Below are 15,525 nucleotides of genomic sequence, written 5' to 3'. Positions count from 1 at the left end.
GTGTTAATATGCAACTGTTGTAGTGTGATATGCATCTTCAATTAGACCCGAGTTGCCCTGCTCAAACAAGCGGTGTGAAACAAGCAGTGTGACCCAATGCATTGTGGGTAATGACATTATGACACTGACAAGTCTCCATTTTGGGTCAAAGCAGCCAACAGCAGGGGCATACACAGAGTGCAATGATTTAAAAAGTAACTGAATCGTCTTTCACAATATTTCATTGTGTGAAGCTAAGTCAATTCTATGAAGGATTTTGATCCTGTACTGCAAACACCCCTGATAAGTGATGCAGCTTGGACACTCTTCAGGGGTAATGGTTAAACGGTACAGTTGCCAGGCAGAGACAGCATGTTTGAAAGGGTGTTGTTGGATTAACATGTCCCTCTTGTCTTACATAACCACATTTACTGGTGTTTACTTCAGCTGAATAGAGATTAGTCTGTCTTGTTTCCCTTGTTTTAGGAGACACATGATAAGATAATGATTGAACATGTATATTGATAACATAGAGCTATTGATACCATGTTGTTTATTTTGGTACAGTAGAGGACTTTTGTTTTGATTCAACTGAAAGTATAACATTTCTCCCTCGTCTTCTTTTAAAATAATTTCGGTAAAGATTAGTCATAGAGTAGTATTACTGCTTAGATACTTTCCTTGGGAGTTTTGGTTATTCCATTTCACAGTAAGGAACTTGGAAGGTATTTTGTTCTGTTACTCATTGCCCAAGGCAATATGTTCTGCATATCTTTTAATGACAAGAAAAGGTCAGGGAAGATACATTTACTGATCTGATTGATGTCCAACAGTTTCAACTCCTCTTCAGGGACACCTCATCTCTCCAAAAAGACAATAATCAATGATGAAATCAATTCTATTTGTTGCTCACACAATGATGCAAATGGGCTCCGCTAGCGTTGCCATTGTGTCCCTGACAAATTGGGGATCTGGTATGTATTCCAAGAGAAAGCCTGTCTCTTCCAGAATGGAGCACGGCTGGCACCACACAGAGGATTTGTCTCTCTGATTGATTGGAATCATACCTTGATGCTTAGCCGTTCAACAGATACTTTTGAGGAGTGCAAAAAGTCAATTGTTCAAAAGAAGACTTTTAAAACAATCTTCCCAAAAAATGTGGTAATGTTCAGGTTTGTAATATATTGTTGTTGTAATAAAGACGTATTACAGTGCCACTGTTTAGTCAGGGTCTCTCAGCTGCGTCTGGTTTGTTCCATTGCCAGGGATTCGATGTCAGAGCAAGAGATTGATTATTGTTCCTCATATGGAGTGCGACGGGACACTAGGGACATGCGTGTCTGCGCATCGTCATTTATATCTATGACCTACAAGATATATGGATGTCAACACTTCCCATCCAATCAAAGATGGATGGTGAATATAAATAATTTAGCAGTCTGGCATGGAGTGAATACACCTGCAATGGTCTGAGTCCCTCAGCCTGTCCTAAAGCCTTGTTATTTGTGGGGGCCTGTTTTGTTTTGAATGTGTGGAGAGAGTCAAACACACACACGGCGAGGTGAGCTTGTCCTACTGCTGCTAATTCATCTCTCCCGCTGTGGTCAGCCCCAAGTGCTCATCTTCTCCCCTTTCATTCACAGACAAGGTGTCTGTGGCAATGCCTGACACTCTAAATTAAGAGGCCCATAAAGCAGCTCCGCTTTGGGGATCTCAATCACGGGGTGAGCCCCCCCCCCCCTGCCGAGTCCCTTTAAAATGAATTAACACCATCTCCTCCAGGACCAGGGATCCTGGGCCAGATTGATGGCCAGGAATAAAACGTTGCTCCTCACTTTTTGCCCTGCCACATATATCAGCTGAAAGGCCCATCGTTTATCAGGCACAATACTGCTATTTAGTATGCTGACTGCTACCATTAGGATAACATATAATAATGTAAAAGGGTTTAGGAGAGGCTCCTTGGGTCAGCGAGCCAGCTGTCAGTGGGTTGGATTTAGCTCTGGTTGGCGGCATTAGGGGGAGATGGAATGAGACTGCTCTGCACCACAGAGCCTGTGGGGTTGGGGCTTTCTGGGTTCTTAGATGAACTAACGGTCTGCATACCGAGGTAAACCCAGGTAAGGACATCTATCAATCTATCCATAGGTCGGTCCATCAAACCATCCATCTACTCATCAGTTATTTCATCCATCCATCTCATATACAGTACTGCTCATTGGCAAGGGTAGGGCAAAGTGAAATATGGGTATCTGTGGTGCGGCTCAGTGATGGAGTGGAGTGATTGCTCCGGGCATAAGAGGTCTTGGCACTCAAAGTGGATCTGTCAGCAAACCCCAATGGTTTTCACCAATGGAGAGGTTGAGAAAGGGGCAGAGGGCATATTGAGTGAAGAGAAGAGGGAGATAGAGGGAAAAATGACAGGAACCGCAAAATAATGTGATATAAATTGAGGGAAAGTGTTGAAGAGACATCATTAGAGAGAAAAGGAGGACGGAAAGGGGATCAAAAGGAAAGAATGACAGTGGAAAGGACAGAGGAAGAGACATAGGGAGAGAGAGGAAGGAACAGAGGAAGTGACATAGGGAGAGAGAGGAAGGAACAGAGGAAGTGACAGAGGTTCTGTCTACATTGACAGTGTCCCCTCTGATTTTGTGTCACTCAGTTTGTTAAAGGACAGTATTTCTCTCTCTCCTTCTCTCTCTCTCTCTCTCTTCTCTCTGTCTGTCTCTCTCTCTAACACAAGCAGCCCCACCTGCCTGCCAATCACGTTGGTTTTCCTCTGTAAGACAGCTGCTGTCAGAGCTGAAGGCCACTGGTACTCTGAGTCACCCTGAACTAAATCAATCTTACACTTTGGAACCATCATACAGTAACACACACACTCACACACACTAATTTATTGTATATTCAGGAGCAGCAATGATTCACTTTATGCTTCACAGAAAATGAGTGGGTATGGTCGTGTCGTGTGGGAGAAAATGTAAGAGAGTGTGTGTGTGTGTCTGTGTGTGTGTGTGTGTGTGTGTGTGTGTGTGTGTGTGTGCGTGCATGCGTGCATGCCTGTGTAGAGGAGCTAACATTCTTGTGAGTGATGATGCAGAGACTGGATAGGACAGTGACAGAGCTGGTGACGACAGGACCGGTCAGCTCAAATACAGTTTAGGAATAGGGCCATATACACAGGTCCTGACAGCTGTATAAAGTCCTGCTGTGTGTGTGCGCATGCGCGTGTGTGTGTGCCTACATGAAAAAATACTATTGTATACTATGGTATAGTGACTGTAGTATTTACTGTGGTGTTTTGGACATGACTGTAGTATACTGTAGTTTTTACAGTTTACTATAGTATAAATATGGGTGCATCACTTCATTAATTATTGTAATGCGACACCCAGAAACTTGGTTGTAGGATTGGTCTGAAGTGTTTGCACTTAGAGAGTGAGGTCAACTGTTTAGTTTGTCTTTCTTGTTTTGGACAATAAGACACTGTGTTTTTTGCGTGTTCAGTTTTACTCTCCACATGTATTACCACGATTCAGTTTGAAGCTTTTTTGGCTCCATGGGAGAAGTTGATAGAAGATGCACAGTAGCACAGGTCATCAGCAAACAGAGACATGGTCTTCTCTAGGATTGGGGTAAATATAAATATCTGAAATGTACATTACGCAAAAGAGTGGACTGAGGGTGGAGCCTTGAGGAACTCCAGCCTCTGGCGAGAACCTGTCAGACGTAGCCATTCCCACACTTACTGCTATTTCCCTCTGTTTAAAAATAAAATGTTTAAAAGCACAACCATCTGTTTTGGAAGATTCAAGTTGGCATCCTGCAGCCCGTTGTGCCACATCTTTTCAAATGCTTTTTTGATGTCAAAGAAATGGTTACTTGTTTCTTGTTAAAAGCTCTATGAGTGTCTACTGCCAATCTCAGAATGTTGTCCGTGGTGGAGCTGTTTTCTCAGAACCCTGCCTGGTGAATATAACCCGGAAACAGTAAAAAGCCTATAACCTGTAGGGAACGCATATATGGTCATACTTGTCATGTAGGTTTCTCACCTATGGGTGGCACAAATTGGGATATCTGGGAGGGCAATGGGCAAGCTAAATCCAAATTAAATACTGTGGTATATACTGTAATATTTACCATAGTGTTTTTGCTGTCTATAGTATACTGTAGTATTTACTAGAGTATTCTACAATATAATATACAATTATTTAGTAAGAATTACCCATGATCAATGGATTCTACCATGTGTAGTATAGTATTATACAGTATACTACAGTTTACTATAGAATTCTATAGTAAGCAGTGTAGTATCCTATAGTAAAATATAGTACTTTTTGTGTGTGTGTGTGTGTGTGTGTGTGTGTGTGTGTGTGTGTGTGTGTGTGTGTGTGTGTGTGTGTGTGTGTGTGTCAAGTAGGTATCAAAAGTAAATGTAATTGCTAAAGTATACTTAAGTATCAAAAGTAAAATTTGAAATAATTTCACATTCCTTATATTAAGCGAAGCAGATGACACTATTTTATTTATTTTTATTTATTTATGGTTAGCCAGAGGCACACTCCAAGACTCAAAAAAATAATTTACAAAGAAAAGTGTGTGAATTGGGCCATTTTCAAAATGTAATGTGTACTTTTGGGTGTCAGGGAAAATGTATGGAATAAAAATGCATTATTGTCTTTGGGAATGTAGTGAAGTAAAAATTATCAAAAATATAAATAGCAAAGTAAAGTACAGATACCCCAAAAACATATTTAAGTAGTACTTTAAAGTATTTTTACTTTACACCCCTGTCTGTGTATGCGTGTATATACAGTGGCTTCGGAAAGTATACAGACCCCTTCACTTTTTTTCACATTTTGTTACGTTACAACCTTTTTCTAAAATGGCAAAAAAATGTGGATACTCATCAATGTTTTTCAATTTTATAAAAAAAAAAAAAAAACAGATACACCTTATTTACAAAATTGAGCTCAGGTGCATCCTGTTTCCATTAGTCATCATTGAGATGTTTCAACAACTTGATTGGCGTCCACCTGTGGTAAATTCAATTGATTGGACATGATTAGGATAGGCACACACCAGTCCATATATGGTCCCACAGTTGACAGTGAATGTCAGAGCAATGAGGTCAAATTAATTATCTGTAGAGATCTGAGACAGGATTGTGTCAAGGCACAGGTCTGGGGAATGGTACCAAAAAAGGGAGGTGACCAAGAACACAATGGTCACTCTGACAGAGCTCTAGAGTTCCTCTGTGAAGATGGGAGAGCCTTCCAGAAGGACAACCATCTCTGCAGCACTCCACCAATCAGGTCTTTATGGTAGGGTGGCCAGATGTGTGCTTTATAGCCATGGGTAACTCCTCAGTCCTAATGCATGTACGTGTTATGTTGTATGTTGTACCTTAATCAGAGCATATTTACCCATACACTATGAGTGAGCCATTTGTGTAGCATGTCTGAGTATCAGAAGGGAATTGGTCTGTGCGTCATAAGCATGTCTACGCATGCCTGTTTCCTTTGCCTTCTCTCAAACAATGCTGCCTCTCCTTTCTCATTAAGACAAAAAAACGTCCTCAAGAGGTACCAGGGAGAAAGAGAACAATACCCATTGTGTGTGTGTTTGTGCGCACATGTGTATGTGTGTATAGATGGTGTACAGATACCCTTGTGTGTGTGTGTGTGTGTGTGTGTGTGTGTGTGTGTGTGTGTGTGTGTGTGTGTGTGTGTGTGTGTGTGTGTGTGTGTGTGTGTGTGTGTGTGTGTGTGTGTGTGTGTGTGAACACACAGCAGGCCCATTTCAGGGCCCTGATTTGATTGATAAATCCTCGCTGACGGCGGAGGAGAAAAGAGGCTCCATATAAATGGGAAATTAGCAGCGAACGTCATCAAAAATAATTAACTCCCCTCCGCACCGCTGTCCATTAGGCCTGACACGGGAGGGGGAAAAAATGCTCATGTCAACTCTGGCAGCCGCCCGCGTTGATCAGATAAACATTTTTTTGTTTTGTTTTGACGCCTGATTACAAAATGATTAGCCGGCGTGCCTGTCTCCTCCTTACCCTTCACCACCCCCGCTGGGTGAGTGACAGGTGAGGTGATCCTCTGCTGGGGCTGTGTAAGATGTCTACCTCCGCCTCCGTCCTCAGCATTGCTGCATGGGCTACATGACATTGAGGCTCGCTGGGTTTTTAAAAACAGCTATTTATTCAGTTCAAACAAAAGCTCCTTTTTATTTTATTAACCTTGATGTCACAGAGGAGAAAATGTGTGACTAAAGATGGTGCATTTTGGTGTACTGCTCATGTTGTTGTATTATGCTCTATAAATTGTCGCCCTCAAAAGTGATATTTGTGTTGATGAGAAAATATGTTTGTTGATCTAGTCCACTACAGTATTCTCAATTAAGAATGTATTATTGTGAAGAGGCTGACCTTATTGTCCAGTTATGAATTATGTTAACCATACTGTTCTATCTAGCTGGGTGAATCATTCATCAAACACTCATGTCCCACACCAACTTTACTCCACCACAGATAAGACACTGGTAGTATTCCTGGTGGGACTGTATGCTAGAGTAATAACAGTGGGCCAGAGTGTCAACCTGGATAAGACACAGACTCTGTCTGACTGCTAGAAGATGACTTTGCCTGGACATATTCCTGAATGATCATAATGTCTGATAATGGCCAACATAAAGTACATTGAAATTGGATTTACTAGATCAGCTTCGGCATGGTTTAATTTACTGAATTAAGAGTCCAACTATTTGTGAGGTTATTTTGTTCTATTTCTCTTGTCTCTCTCTGTGAGAAGATGCCCTTCCTCTCCTGCAGTAGCAATAGAAATCCTGCAGTAGCAGTAGGAATGTTTTCACAGATCACCCATAAGGCTTTAGGAGCTGATATTTTGATAAGGTCATGTTAAGAATTTGATAAGGACCGTATCTTAAATCTGTGGATTTATTGATTTACCGCATGTCTGTTTACGGTTGGCACCCTTCTCAGTTCCCTCCCTCTCCTTCCTCCCCAAACCATCCTGAAGATATGAGGATCTCAGAAAGGTAAAAACACATTACGTAATGACATTCCCCTCAGGTGTGGGGTGTAAAAGAGTATAGGTGCAATCAAACTGATAGGACATGTTCACCTAGTCTTTGTATTACCTCTAATTGGTTGAACTAGTTGAACCTCTGAGCGTTAACACTAATGGGTTAAATGAAGGACCTCGTTATAGTGAGGTTATTGAGAAGTATTTTAATGGAACTTGAATGCTGCTGTATATTGGTCCCTAATCACCTATGGAGAGACCTGTAGTTCAATTGAATTAAAAGCAAGCTGTCACAAATGCAGGAATACAAATCAATGTGTAAATGGTCTCAAAATTATTTGGTGTTTGTGTGCTTTCATCTGGTCTCTTCTGAATATATCATAGTCCACACAATATGGCTCACTGAGCTCAAGGGCATGATAGCTGAACGGTTGTCATCTGTCAGATATACAGTAAACCCAATCTGGAATTATTTGGTCCAACTGTACACATTCCCAGAGTTTAGTATAGCAGCTATATGAGCTAAGTCACCTTTGAGTAAAATTTGTACAATGTTTCATACCTTTTATTCTTGTGTCCTTTTTATAGGGAGGCTGATAGCTTCCTGCTAATAAGGAAACATAAGCAGTAAAACCATAAAGGCTGGTAACTACTGCCGGTCACCTGAATGCTGTAAATGTTGATCTCCATTTTTCGCCAATTACAGTTATAAACAGTATAATTTCAACTTTGGACCTCATTCACACAGATCCCTGCCAGAGTTACGCTGGGCTACTTGTGCCATAGTAGCAATATATCACTGTTAGGCATGCATTTATTATTGGTCATTTATGAGTATGGAGAGCATCTAGATTAATGTATGAAACTATTTCATTTAAGCATACGGCTGCTTTCAAAATTGTACATTACAATGGAGACTGCTTCAAAATATGTGGTTAAAAATAATTTGGGTGCATAAATGGCTTCCAAGACATGTAATATTTTGTGTAACTACATTTTGTAAGTCTTGGTAGTCATAAAAAACTGCTGATTCCTTGTGAAATGTATGACACCGCTCTTAAATCCCATCTTTTAGAAAATTCAAGTAGAATAACCAATCAAGTAAGTGAATATACATGGTGTGATAAGTCAAAGTTGTTGTAAGCCTTGCATATCAAGCTAGATAGGGAAATTAGCCATGCAAAAATTATTTAGCTAAACCCAACTCCAGCAAATGGCATATACCTATGTAGCTATAAAACAATTACAAGTACAATACTGTCGGCTTTTGATGTACACAAACTTTTTGCACCAAGGAAAAAGAAAAACCTCGACCAGGGAGAGATGTGTGGGTGTAACTTAGCTAGCTAGCAAGCGTTATCTTTAGCTAGACTTGGCTCACAAAACTTTGAAGGCTGTTTTCTAAGAAGAAGATAATCCCGTTTAGCAATTTGCAAAGGAGAAAATGTTTGTTTAAAATGTGATTCTATTTAGGTTTTTGCTACTTGAGATTCGGTTTGATGGGAGTCAGTCGCAACATATAGTGCAATATGCATAATACAGTATAATATATAATACAGTGTGTTTCAAAATGCAGGGTCACAGCAACTAGAATCACATTCACTCCATTGGCCTTGTGTCTAATTCTTTGTGACATATTACTAGATTTGATGTGCCATAGCTCACAGGTTGGCCCTTATCCCAACCTGGAGAGGACCAGAGTTAGGAGCATGTGCAGCAACACATGGAGCTGTGCCTTGGCCTTTGGACACTGATTGCTGTGATAGCTCTGGAGTTCTGGTCACAATTCAGAGCACACTCGTTAGGTTCAAGCAAGTTTAGAAATAATTAACCGTGTTGAAGTGGATGGAGGAGAATGAAACTTCTGTTCATAAGAAGATAATGAGCCGATAGGACAGATAGCAGTGTGCTATCATACATGAACTGAGAGGGATAGGGAATGAATGAATGAATGAATGAGCGAATGAATGAGTGAATGAATGAGCGAACAAATTAACAAATTCATGAATGAATGAAAGGTATGGCTGGCTGAGTGTTATTAGGCAGTTGGAGATTGGGTATGTCATCAGTTCATCAAATAAGCTATTTGGCTGAGTTAAACCGTACTGTGGGTTTCTGAGTTTATTTAAGAATGCACACTTGCATACAGTCACTGGGTTCAACCTGACTTAAAGGTGCACTCCTGAATATCTGAAAAGTGGAGGGTATTTCTATTATATAGTACAGTGCACCTTTAAGTTTTGCCACTCTGATTGTATGAATTCTAGGACTTTTAGCTTTGACTGTCTCATTGGCAATAGCACAGGGATACCCAAGTTCAGCTCTCGCAGTAGTTGAAAAGTAGTTATTGCAAGGTAACTGTTCCCCGCAATAAAGTTTTAGTAGGTAGCTCCATAAAGGTGAACGTGCTGGTATTTCCTTCTGTACCAATGTGACACTGACCTCTGAGTAGTACTGCAGACTACACTACAGTGGTAGGCTTGATTACCAACAACAACGAGTCTGCCTACAGGGAGGAGGAGAGGGCCCTCGGAGTGTGGTATCAGGAAAATAACCTCACACTCAATGTCAACAAAACAAAGGAGATGATCGTGGACTTCAGGAAACAGCAGAGGGAGCAGCCCCCTATCCGCATCGACGGGACAGTAGTTGAGAGGGTGGAAAGTTTTAAGTTCTCTTCAACCTCAGGAGGCTATGCCGTTCGGCCATCACTCATTCATATATTTTTATGTACATATTCTTATTCATTCGTTTACACTTGTGTGTATAAGGTAGTTGTTGTGAAATTGTTAGGTTAGATTACTTGTTAGATATTACTGCATGGTCAGAACTAGAAGCACAAGCATTTCGCTACACTCGGATTAACATCTGCTAACCATGTGTATGTGACAAATAACATTTGATTTGATTTGATTTGGACAGCTACTCCAATCTCCGCTGTGGAGCTTTGCAGCTCCTTCAGGGTTATCTTTGGTCTCTTTGTTGCCCTCCTTGCCTGGTCCTTGAGTTTTGGTGGGCGACCCTCTCTTGGCAGGTTTGTTGTGGTGCCATATTATTTCAATTTTTTAAAAATTGATTTAATGGTGCTCTGTGGAATGTTCAAAGTCTCTGATATTTTTTATAACCCAACCCTGATCTGTACTTCTCCAGAACTTTGTCCCTGATCTGTTTGGAGAGCTCATTGGTCTTCACGGTGCCACTTGATTGTAATTTTAATAATTTTTTTAATTTCACTTTACCAATTTGAACTATTTTGTCTATGTCCATACATGAAATCCAAATAAAAATCTATTTTAATAACAGGTTGCAATGCAATAAAACAGGAAAAACGCCAAGGGGGATGAATACTTTTGAAAGGCACTGTATAACATCGAACATACAGTACTTTGAGTAACATTCAAATCAAATCAAATGTTTTGTCACATGCCCTGAATACAACATGAAATGCTTACTCTACAAGCCCTTAACCAACAATGCAGTTTAAGAAATAGAGTTAAGAAAATATTTACTATTGTAAAGAATCTAACTAAAGGTAACACAATAAAATGACATAACAACAAAGAGGCTATATACAGGGTACCGGTACCGAGTCAATGTGCGGGGGTACAGGTTAGTCAGGGTAATTTATACATGTAGTTAGGGGTAAAGTGACTAGTCTGGGTGGCCATTTGAGTCATTGTTCAGTAGTCTCAACTTGGGATACTGAACGTAACGCGCCAATGTAAACTGAGATTTTGGGATATAAATATGAACTTTATCAAACAAAACATACATGTCTTGTGTAACATTATGTAATATGAGTGTCATTTTATGAAGATCATCAAAGGTTAGTGATTCATTTTATCTCTATTTCTGCTTTTTGTGACTCCTCTCTTTGGCTGGAAAAATGTCTGTGTTTTTCTGTGACTAGGTAATGACCTAACATAATCGTTTGGTGTGCTTTCGTCGTAAAGCCTTTTTGAAATCGGACACTTTGGCTGGATTTACAACAAGTTTATCTTTAAAATGGTGTGAAATACTTGTACATTTTGAGGAATTTCACTGGCTGCACATTCACTGGCTGTTGTTGAGGTGGGACGCTACCGTCCTGAATATCCCAGAGAGGTTAATGTCCTGTTGGTAGGATAGTCTCGACCTTAGATTATCGAGTTTGTTTTCCAGTGATTGTACGTTGGCCAATAGAACCAACGGTAGTGATGATTTACTCACTTGCCCTAGAATTCTCACAAGGCACACCGACCTTCTCCCTCTGTATCTCTGCCTTTTTCTTCACGTGAATGACGTGGATTTGGGGCTGATCTCTGGAAATCAGTATATCCTTTGTGTCTTACTCATTAAAGAAAAAAATCTTTATCCAGTTCAAGGTGAGTAATCGCTGTTCTGATGTCCAGAAGCTCTTTTCAGTCATAAGAGACAGTAGCAACAATGTTGTGTACAAAATAAGTTACAAACAATACAAAATAACTAACAAAACAGCACAGTTGGTGAGGAGCCCGTTAAACGGCAGCCATCCTCTCCGGCGTCATTATTCACACTCTCCTATCTTACTTCTTTACTATAAAGTATAAAGAGTCATGGCTGTATGCTGACCTCATAAACCACAATTATTTTTATATTTTTTATTTATTTATTTTGATGTGTTGAGGGAACAATAAGTTCCTCTTGAAGTATTTGGTTGTCCATATTTACAGAACATGGAAGGGAAACAATCTCTATAAACTTGTCTGTCAAAATATTTCTCAGTTTGTCAATCCTGGCACTGTCACCAAATGCTAAAGGGCCTCATTGCCAAAATCCCAAAGTATCCCTTTAAGCTCTGAGACGGAGGGAGAAAACATGCTATTACAGACTAATGTCATGCAGTCACTTATATTTACCTTTATTCCATGGATGTTATGACCGTGCCATGATATCTGGACTATTTTACATTTTCCCTATTTGGCTTCAGAATTGTGTCTCGTAGTTTCACTGTAATTTCTATGAACAACATATTTCAGAACCATGTGGCTTTCCTAGACTATCAAATCAAAATGAAATCAAATGTTATTTGTCACGTGCCGAATACAACAGGTGTAGATCTTCCTGTGAAATTCCTAAAAAAAAGTATTTTTTAAGAAAGTAAGTAAGACAAAATTGCTTAATAAACTGAAGGTAAAATCATAACACAATAAAAAAATAATAATAACCGGTACCGAGTCAATGTGCAAGGGTACGGGGTAGTCGAGGTACTTGAGATAATATGTACATGTAGGTAGGTAGGTGAAAAATGACTATGCAGAGATAATAAACAGAGTAGCAGCAGCGTGTGTGAAGAGTGTGAAGGAATGTGAATGGTTGTGTGAGTGTGTGTGCATCAAATGGGGTGGTGCTATGCAACGCATTGGAGGGCCAATAAAAAACCCTGGTATCGGCTGCAATCCATATATAGACATAAACACACTTGACAAAATTGGAAGGAGTCTCTTACTCTTTCTCAACTCTCCCCCATTCTCTCTCACCCAACCAGCATAGCTGGTTTCCTGTTTGCTCAAATGGGTTTCCCACACACTCCCCGCTCTTAGTGACAGTAAGGTAGAGAGTCAAAGTTGAGCGCCAGAACGCCACACTGTGAAAAGGGCATTCATGTTACAAGAAATGTTTTGTATTGAGACAGGGGATACAGAGATTTGGAGGGCACAACCTTAAAAATGAAGGAGGGGAATGAGAAAGAAGAGAAAAGAGGAGTCCGAAAAGGAGAGGGGGACACTGAAGAAAGAAGAGAGGACCCTGGCTGTCCCAATAATGGAGCAACAATTCTCTAGAGAGGCTAAATGTAAGGCAGAGAGTCAAAGTTGAGCACCACAACATCACACTGTGAAAAATGCATTACTGTTACAAGAAAGGTTTCATATTGATACTGGGTATACATAGATATGGAGGGTATTACTTAAGAACAGAGGAGATTGAGAAAGAAGAGGAGTCAGAAAAGGAGAGAGAAGATGGGGAGACAGAAGAGAGAAGAGAAGAGAGGAACGCTGGCTATCTCAACAATGGAGCAACACTCTCTAGAGAGACTGAATGAAAAGGAAAATGAAGATGCTCAGTTTGTGGACAGGCACAGATCTCATTCAGAGGGTTTCCACGGTGATGCCCATAGCAGATCACCTGCTCCAGAAGTGTACGATCCATGAAGAGGTGTATTCAAACATTCACACTGCCCGGACCAGAGAGGAACAAGTGAGGGAGCTGTTCAAGGCCTTAAATTCAGGGGGAATAAAAGTCAAATCAGCCTTCCACAGGATCCTACTGAAGACAGAACCTGTCTTGGTCCAGGGGCTGGGTGGAGCTACGTCGCCAGCCATGGACCATGATCACCAGACTAGGAGCACTGCAGAAAGTGGGTGACATTATACAGAGAGTTAAAGAGAAAGGATGTTGATCTTTGTGCTCCCATTCTGAGAGATGAATTTGATTTAAAAAAATGACCAGTACAGTCTTCAAGAACTTATACATTACTGCCATCCTGAACTTAAAGAGATAACCGACACAAATACATATCTTGGCCGTAAAGTAATGTTCATCTTTGATGGTCTGGATGAAAGCAAACTTCCGTTAGATTTTTGGTAGAACAAGAAGTTGAGTGATCTAACAGAGATGTCATCAGTGGATGTGTTGCTGACAAACCTTATCAAAGGAAATCTGCTTCCCAAAGCTCTCCTCTGGATAACATTCAGACCAGCAGATGCCAATCTCATACCCTGTGAGTGCATCAACCAAAGGACGGAAGTACGAGGGTTCAAAGACAAACAGAAAGAGTAATATTTCAGGAAGTGGTTCATTGACAAGCGATTCCATGAAAAGAAGCTGGCCAGTAGAATTATGTCATAGATAAAGGGAATGAGGAGTATCTACATCATATGTCACATACCAGTCTTCTGTTGGATTACTGCATTGGTTTTTGAGGAAATGTTGTGTGAAGATGAGTGATGAGATCACAACTCTGACTGAGATGTACACTCACCTTGTGTTTATTCAGACAGACCTAAAGAATAAGAAGTACGATGGGCAAAATGAGCATGATCCACAAAGAATCATGGTAACAAACAAAGGAATCATTCTCAAACTGGGGCAGCTGACATTTGATGAGCTGGTAAAGGGAATATCATATTATGTGAGGATGACCTGAGACAGTGTGGAATTGATGTCAGTGAAGCTTCTGTGTACTCTGGGTTTTGCATGTAAATAATTAAAAGGGTGTCTTTGTGTTATCAGATGAAGGTGCACTGCTTTGTTCACCTGAGCTTTCAGGAGTTTCTTGTTGCTCTTTATGTGTTATACTGCTGTGTGACCAATGTCATGACGTTGGATTGATTAATGTGACGACAGCTGTTCATCAAATGATTAACTGTTTAAATAAATGTGATTAAATTAATCAGGTAATTATTAAGTCAGTAACCTGGGGCACCATGGGAGAGTTTCTATTTCCCAAATTAACTTAAAGGATATTAGAATATTGATTTTACAACAGTTGCAAATTAATTTATTTCCTCTACGGTCTCGTTCTGAACGTCACATAATCCGGGAATCTGCACGAACCCGAGTCACACTAAATAAGTCCGTACCACACCAGTTGAGTTGATTATTTATTTACTATAAAGCTAATATGATAATATAAGATACACATACACACAGTCTGAGCTATTGATTAGAACTTAGTACACTGAAACACATCCCTAGCGGGCCAAAACAATATGATGAGTGTTACACAAAATAAGGATTTCAAAAGAGAGAGAAAGAGATAGAGTGCATGAGAGAAAAGCACACTTGGGTACATTTGTAAACTACGCTTAGTTTAACCCTAACCTTGCCCAGAACTGCTTATGGGTTAGAATATAATGATGTAATTGCGTGTCAAAGGTCGCCCTCTGATGGGGTATCACCTCGTGGACTTGTTTCGCCTTCTCCTCTGATGACGGCACTTCTTCGGTTACAGGGGTGTAACTGTTGGATTGTCCCCACAATATCAGTGTCCTTTCTCTTAGTGGTCTGTTTCCTCGCCCTGTTCTGAAAGAGGGGTCTTCTGAGGACGGCTAATCTGCCATATAGGTGGTTCCAGCGTGGGAATGAAAGCAGTGTAGACACATGATTCCTTGAGGAGAATAACCGGGTGGTCCTGCTTGAATTCACCCTCTTAAACACAAAAAGGTTCCTTTGTCTTCTTTAGCCCCGTGTTGTGTTTTGGGGTTACAACTAATTGGACCTTGGCTGCAGCTCGTGGTCCCTAGTCATAACGTTAATTCTTAACTCACATGTTTTATACCCTCGGGTCAGAAATGGGCGTTTCTGTCTTTAGGGCAAGTTCTCTGGGCTTAACTAGTTACGAGGCAAGGTCTGGATTTTACTCAAATCCAATTTAAACAAGTAACTTCACATTTCATCTTTACAAAAACATTATCTTTGATCTGGACATTTTCCACACAACGTACATTATGCAAATGTAAGGTACATACAG

Source organism: Oncorhynchus mykiss, chromosome 6 (genome assembly GCF_013265735.2).
Source record: "Oncorhynchus mykiss isolate Arlee chromosome 6, USDA_OmykA_1.1, whole genome shotgun sequence".
Classification (NCBI taxonomy): domain Eukaryota; kingdom Metazoa; phylum Chordata; class Actinopteri; order Salmoniformes; family Salmonidae; genus Oncorhynchus; species Oncorhynchus mykiss.
The sequence above is the reverse complement of the archived record's forward strand: the minus strand, read 5'-3'. Positions refer to the sequence as shown.